The sequence below is a fragment of the Selaginella moellendorffii genome, unplaced genomic scaffold, assembly GCF_000143415.4.
Source record: "Selaginella moellendorffii unplaced genomic scaffold, v1.0 SELMOscaffold_104, whole genome shotgun sequence".
NCBI lineage: Eukaryota > Viridiplantae > Streptophyta > Lycopodiopsida > Selaginellales > Selaginellaceae > Selaginella > Selaginella moellendorffii.
Window position 1 is genome coordinate 153069 of NW_003314365.1, and position 7525 is coordinate 160593.

Genomic DNA, 7525 nt, shown 5'->3' on the forward strand with positions numbered 1-7525 from the left:
CAGCAGCAGCAGCCACGATGATCATGGTCAGTGTGTCGATCTAGCCCAGACTCTTCCTTTTGCTTTAAAGTCATGCTGGAACGCGTCTCAGCATTGCTCGCTTGAACGCCAACAGGTTTGGACGAGGAGAGGAGCTTAAACTTGCAGCCCGCGTGACTCGCAATGCAGCCTTGTCTACGAAAGTATCATTGCATTTCAGCTAGAGGGGGTGTCCAAGTTTGAATCCACCACTAGCTCCTCCTACATGCTTCGTCAAAATAGCGAATGGCCGAGGACTACTGACGACCTGGATAACGATACGCTGCTCCACACTTTCGAGCAGCGTTTGACTGCCGCGCTTGTGCCAATCTCATGTAAGAAAGAGTGGAGCTGAGCGAGAGCGTAGCCTTTCTTCTCTCTAGTTTCTCGCAGTGGCTTGACGTGGGTCCTTGCAGATCATTGTGTTGTATCATTCCACCGCTTGTCATGCTTCTTCTTTGCTCTCACCTGACGCTCGATCAAGGCTCTCACAGGCTGCAGTGAATAACAACGGAATCACTGGTGCATCAATCCTCAGGTTCTGAGTCTAATCAGTTGCACCAAATCAGGGATGTGCCTTGGGAGTGAGTATTTAATTTCATGGTCTTGAACATGGCCAGAGGATTTGATCTTGCAAAGAAGAGAGAAACAAATAAATACCCCAACCTCCAGCACTCTTGACATTTCCAGATGCCTCTCAACTCTGCTCTTCAAGAGGGTGGTTGGATCAAATCAAACTTGCTCATTTTCCAGAAACTTTTCTTGTTCCGAGAAACAAATTTTGCTCCAAAAAAAATCCTGGAACCAAGAAGAGAGGCTTGGAAACGTTCGCGCGACCTTGCCCACGTGATTGATACGGAACAAGAAATCAGCACGCGTGCCATTCACTCAAAATCAAGAACAAGCGAAACACTTTAACAGGCTATTAATGTTTAATTTGGACGGGAACCTGTTGGCCGGATATCTGGCTAGAATAAAGAGATTTATTGGCAAGCTCACAGGTTCGAATCCACAGCCAGAGAACCACCTAAAAGCACTTTTTTCAAGTGTAGGCGATGTTGGAGTTTCTCCGCGATATTGGAATTTCCTTGTTTCTCCCTCCCGGCAGGCTCGAGAGACAAAAAAGACAGTGGTCGATCTAGCCCAGAAAGAAGCGATCGATCTAGCCCAGAAAGAAGGGATCCTGGAATGTGTCTCTCGCTTGGAACGATAATAGTTTTGGAGGAGGAACTTGCGCCTCGCGTGACTCGCAATGCACAGCCTCGTTACGATCGCACAGAGTGAGAACACGAACGCTGAGCGGCAAGCTATTGAGCGGAGCAGAGACAGGACACGACCCTGGACATCGGTTTACCGATGCCCAAGAGTTTTGGCAACCTTCGAATGGCTGTGAGTCATGATCTCCAGCCCAGAGGACAGGTCCAACTAGCATCGGACTTTTCCCCACTCTTTCATTCTCCAGCGCTGAAATTTGGCTCGACACTGGCCTCGTCTAGCTTCCCAGATCTCCCCAGCAGATCCACCAAGCATCTTAAGTTTTCCATGATCGTGGACATGCTGTAGTCTTGGGCTATGGACGACAAGTAGTTCTCATCCCGAGATGACTGCAGGCAGAAGAGCTCGCTCTGATCACAGTAGCTTGCAAGATGCAAAGGAGGGAGAAGCGTGGCAAAACTTTTCTGATTGGGTCTCTGGCTGTGGATTCGAACCTGTGACCTTGCCATCAGGTTCCCGTCCAAATCGGACACTAATTGCTTCTTAACGTATATCATACCTTCACCATAACGGCGCAAGCTCTCGCTCATTTCTAAGCATCCTTTCTAAACCCGTGGGAACGTTTTATAAGGCTGTCATCCTTTCTGCGGTTGTCAAGCTCAAGAAAGAAACCATTATGGAATGAAGATTTCACCACTGAATCCCTGGGATAACCTACCTTTTCTTCTTTTGAGAAACAAGGTTTCCCTGCATCCAACGACTGAATGTCCAAAGATGGCTTGGTTGAGCATTGAAGATTAAATTGATCCAGGCACGCTCTTGATTAGCAGCAAAGTTAAGAGTACAAGGCTGGAGGTACTTCTCTGTTCTTTCAAATCCTGGGGAGCTTGAGATTTCATCAAGGGGCTTTCTTGTCGTGTTCTATCCAAGTTTGATGCTTGTTCCTAGCAGCAACAAGAAAAAACTCCATGAAATTTCAAGTCACACCCTGTGTGAAGAAGAGGGGGCAATGCATGGAAAGTACTCGGGGCCAAAAGGTGGCTGTCCACAACAAGAGTATTTAGAGCAAAAAGGGCGAAAGATGAACTGTGGGAAAGCAATGCTTTCACTACAACGTACATCCCTTGTGCCCTGCTGATCAATCCAAAAGCCAACGCTGGTGGTAGTGCAGCAGCTCCTCCGTCCCGCGTTTAAATTCTACAAGCTCTTGCCAGGTGCAAGGTTCCATGGCCGTTTGCGACAAGAGAAATGCTGGTCACGTCTTTCGAACTGGAGCTACCTGAATTGGATGCCGTGATTGGCTGCTTGCGAACAATTAAGCTATCAATCACTGTGCCTCTTTTGTTATTTTATTCACTCCAATGGTGGTGATTTGCCAGGTCCCCCAGGAAGCAGAGACTATCGTCAAGGAGACCATCCATGGTTTTAATGCTTCTCATTTGCCTCCTCCAAAAGAGGGCGTCATTCGCATGGAAGCCAATGGTGGATTCATCCTCCAGACGATTAGCGACGAGAAATGCTACATAAGGTACGGTATTAAGTTTTTTTTTCTTTTGTTTTCTTCTTAAGATAGTCACTACTTCTTTTACAGAGCAGTAATACACCTGGACCTTAAGCTCGACCTTGTTCTGACATGGGTGATTAACTTCCTTGGGCGTCAAGTTGTGGGACACGGCTTCAGGCTATACCTCAAGGTATATTTCTTTCCTTTTGGGGTGAAAAATGTCTAAGCTTTGTGTGTTACAATAGACTGTTTCTTCTGTTAAAGAGAGCAAAGTGTTTCAAGAATGCATCAGGCAACAGCCACTCTACAGCCACATAACGTTACAGATGCTACCAAAATCGAGCCACGAAAATGGATACAAGAGTTGAGGTGCTTTTCATAAGAAGTATTCATAAGCTTCCTGCACAAGAGCATTTACATTTATAAACAATTTATAAACAAAGAGGAGCTTGAGGCCCACCGATACTCCTGAAAAGTCCGAACTTATTCATGAGACATATGCAAGGTGGGTTTTATAAGATTTCTGTTGTTTTGCATGTCTAGAAAAATCTGCTGCAGTCAAGCTCAAGAAAGAAACCATTCTCTTCTCGATGGAATGAAACTCTCACTTGCTCCATGCTCTGGCGAGGCCATGGCAAACAAAATGGGTGGACTCTTCGTCTCAATCTGACAAGCAGCTGATGCAAAGGCTACTTTTGAGAAACAAAGCGTAAGTATGCTGCAACAAGAACCAGCAACAGCCGTTTAAGGTATTGTCATGGAAGATGGCTTGCCTGAGCTCGAGTTTGATTTGATCCAGGCACCCTAGTCCCATCTATTCTTCACTTGGTTGTCAAAGCTTGGAGGTCCATAGGTTTCAATCCTTTCAAATCCTGCTCCAACTTTTGATGCCTTTTCTTGGCAATAATATATTGCTCTGAAACCGTGAAAGCTTACTCACCTGCAAAAAAAACTCCAGGGTTGCACCAGACATCCAATAAACCAGGGAAGCTCTCGAGGAAAATCCTAGATTCAACATAAACAAGTCACACCTCATGGAATTGGTGGTGATCTTGGTGCAACTAGCTAGTTAAGCTTGTCCTCAAACACATGGTTTTGGCATTTGTCTTTCACACTATTGTCCAATCTTGTGAAAGCCTTGACCGAGCTTAAACTCAATCAGCTGAGAACAAGCTGTCTCAAAAGTTTCCAAAGAGCAGAAGGCATAATACAAAGGTCACAAACTCGTCTCATCACAAGTTGCATTGTGGTCACTCCACGCCTTGGATGTTGATGAACTACAGGCCTCCATTTATCTTGGAAAATACATCTATGAGGAATGAAGCAATCTGGACAATAGTATAAGCAAAATGAGCACGAGAAGAACCATACATACCGTGGAAAAGCATGAGTTCTACACTCAAAACGACATACACATGGCACGGGCAATGTTCGATCAAATGCCCGAGTGCCACAACATTGTCGCATGGATTGCTAGGCCTACGCTCTCACTGGGAATTTCTTCCACGCTTTAATTTGATCCTCTACCAGGAGATGGTCTTGGAAGGAATGGCTCCCGACTAGATCACATTCACTTCCAAAATCAGAAAAGTTCTTTGTCAGGATGTACCATCTACTAGGACGAAACTGGCCTCAAGAATGCTAGAGCATAAGTTATAACATGTAGCTACGTGGGGCTCCTCGCTAAATGATGAACCTATGCAGAGACTTGCCCGATCGTGGAGCACTAGTACACGCAAGGTGGATTGTTAACATTGAGGATGTCATTGTTGTGTGCTAAAGTGGCCTGAAGAACCCCACCGTGATTGGATTCCTTGTGTTTCCATCACTCTTTTAGCTAATAGAGCTTCTAATTACAATCTTTTACAAGGAACCCACAGTACAAAGACTAAGCTCGGTTACAATCTCTTAAAATGAACCCAGGACTAAGCTCAATAATGAAGATTAGGCCATTGTTGGAATGTCCATTTTAAGGAGTTGTGCTCTTATTGGATAGCTCATTGATGCTTTTCAATTAAAACGTACAATAAGCCTCCTGTGGGAACATGCAGTCTATGTTAGGAGATCTCAGCAGGCATGGTGGATCAATGTTCCATCTGGAACGGATGAAATTTCTTGCTCAAGGTGCTCGTCTGACCACATTCCACAGCAATATTCTGAAGGAGATATTCGATGGGTTGTACAAAGAGATCAGGAAGATCCTGGTGCCGTTCATTTGTGGATGTTGTGCTGCCATTTGAATGGAAATTCGGGGGTTGGTAAATCTGCATTCGTCTGGTACTTCCGGTCATGATCTACGAGTCCAGAGCGACTGTTTTGATGTTCAAGGTTAACAAAGCTCAGGGTGGTGAATAGAGAAGACTTCCCTCAGGAGATTGTGCTGGACAGCAAAGTAGATACCATCTCATCGATCTGTGAGTGGACTTGGGGCGGATGGTTGGAAATAAAACCCTTGTTGCTGCTTCATCACCAGACGAGTTCAATGTCAGAAAAGCCAAGCGGACAACGTTCACTCGCTATCTGCCTGCGTGGGAAAAGCACGAGTACGATGCTCTTGTGTCTTCTTGGAGGAAACGCGTGACAGACTATGAGAGTGGATCGGAAGAAGCCAAAGAGATAACGCAGAGAGTAAATGCTGCTGAAATGGCGTTTGAATGGTTTGGAGGTATCCCCTGGTTTCTTTGGGATGTAGAAGCAAACGGTCTGACTGTGGAAGCTTTCAAAAGGGTTTGTCCTTCAAGCGTTTTGAGCGTTGGTGGTCCAGGAAACTAAGGTGCGCATCTTCATGCTCTCAAACATGCTCCTGGTGGCGTTCAAGTTGAAACTTGCTTGAGAGCTATCCAGCAGACAATGGTCTTGCGCAGGATCTCGTGAACGGCCTTGTCAAAATGCCCATTCTCGCAAATGCGAGGATCCACGGTACTGGATTCTTCTCCGGGATTTGACCGAAGGTGTTCTTCGTGAGGGCAACGACGCCTTGGATGGTCCTAATGATGGAAGTCGTTGTAATTCTTAGGATACTACTTTATCCATCACGAATAGCATCAATACAGTAATCACTTCGAAGCTTTTAAAATAGGATCTACATATTTTGTCTTGGTAATGGGAGATTTCACTTCCTGAACATAGTCGCTTCTATATATCAGGTGAAGCAAGATCTAACGTCCACATCTTGATTGATTTCATTTGCTGTTAAATCCATCCATTTTTTGAATTTTTTTTGTGTGTGGCTATCCGGCACCAGGAATCGTCTAAAATCCATGGTGAGGCTCTTTGGGTATCGAGGTTTCTTCATTTGAATCCTTGGAATCTTTCGGTTTTCGGTTTTCGACATCCAAGCCGGCTCCCTTTCGTCCTTGGGCGGCTGGATGCCTTGGATGATCGCCGCATTTTGCCGCGTCTTGGCGTCCGGAAGGGATGTGTCAGGGAGCGAAGCAATTGCGTCAGAATAGATGCAGCTGAGCTCCTGGACCAGCTCGTCCCAAGTCCGGCACGACAGGCCCGTTGTGTAGTTGGGAGAGAGGGGATGGAAAACGTGGCCTTTGTCTGGGTGCAACCGGATGGAGAGCTTTCCGAGAAAACATCGAGAGATGGCAGCTTTCCGCTGCACAGAGGAAGACGAATACCCGAGTCTCTCTCACCTCGCGAAACCGTAGCCGCACTAAAATCTAACGGTTTGGATGGTATATTCTAAGATATCCTTTAATCCAACGGCTGTGATGTATCGCTCTTAACCTTTTATTTGTTTGTAGTTACCACTAATATAAACTGCGTTTAAAAGTTCGGTTAATTTAATAATAAAATAATAAAATAGTGTTCATGTTAGGGGGCGACCCTAACACCGTACTATTCTTAATTGAAAGTCGAGGCGGATGGGAATCGAACCCAGCAACCCTTCACAATAGAACATTACAGCGTGCATGCTATAACCACAAAGCCATGAACACTGGGAGATAACAAAATATTATTTCAGCACCTCTTATTTGAAAAACAAGATTTGGAATCCATCTGATTGTCCACGTGGACGACATCCAGGGGCTGCGAGGCCAGAGGATCCACGCGCGGATCCTGGAGAGCAGCTACTGGCCGAATCAATACCGTCTTCATCCGGCATGAAATCAAACATTTCTTTGGAGGTGGTCTGCTATTCACTGCTGGAAGGGGAACCCATGGAACGTCCTGTCATTCTGGGCAGTAGATTCGTCCAGGACACCAGATCCTTGGCCGGCGTTTTTGCCCAAGCTCGATTTCGCTGCCACAATTTGCCCCTGCTGCGCGAGAGCCATTATCATCGAGTTCCATGGCGCTCTGAGAGGCAATCAAACATAGACTCTCACTCTCGGATGCGGGATGCCGCCACATACGCGGTGACCATCGCGTTCCAGGAGACGATAATCGAACAAGATTGACGCCGCATCGATCGAATGCCCTGTTCTTGCTGCTCGCATTTGCCAGCGAAAGGGAATATCGCGCGATCCAAGAGCCTGAACCGTGGATCATTCGGGGGGATCGGCACGAGAGAAGATTTAGCTCCAGCAACGCTGCCGAGAGCGACTTTGCGGAGAAGAGAAATCCCTCGTTCATACAAAAAAAATTGATTGGGTCTCTGGCTGTGGGTTCGAACCTGTGACCTTGCCAATATATTTTTTTATTCTAGCCAGATATCCGGCCATCAGGTTCCCGTCCAAAGTGTACACTAATTGCTTCTTAACGTATACCATCATGTAAACAGCGGCGCAAGAGATTTTCGTTTTGTGGGCGCATGGCGCGCAGCGCGTTGCTGCTGTC

General features: G+C 46.2%; 2 long non-coding RNA genes across 2 annotated transcripts; both read left to right on the forward strand.

Moving 5' to 3' along the window:
• Positions 1–774, forward strand: LOC112342301. Its single transcript, XR_002990920.1, has 2 exons — positions 1–353; positions 435–774. It is a non-coding gene; the product is annotated as an uncharacterized LOC112342301 (long non-coding RNA).
• A 1960-nt stretch (positions 775–2734) lies between these two features.
• Positions 2735–3223, forward strand: LOC9647261. Its single transcript, XR_002990922.1, has 3 exons — positions 2735–2761; positions 2825–2927; positions 2983–3223. It is a non-coding gene; the product is annotated as an uncharacterized LOC9647261 (long non-coding RNA).
• Positions 3224–7525: the final 4302 nt, after the last annotated feature.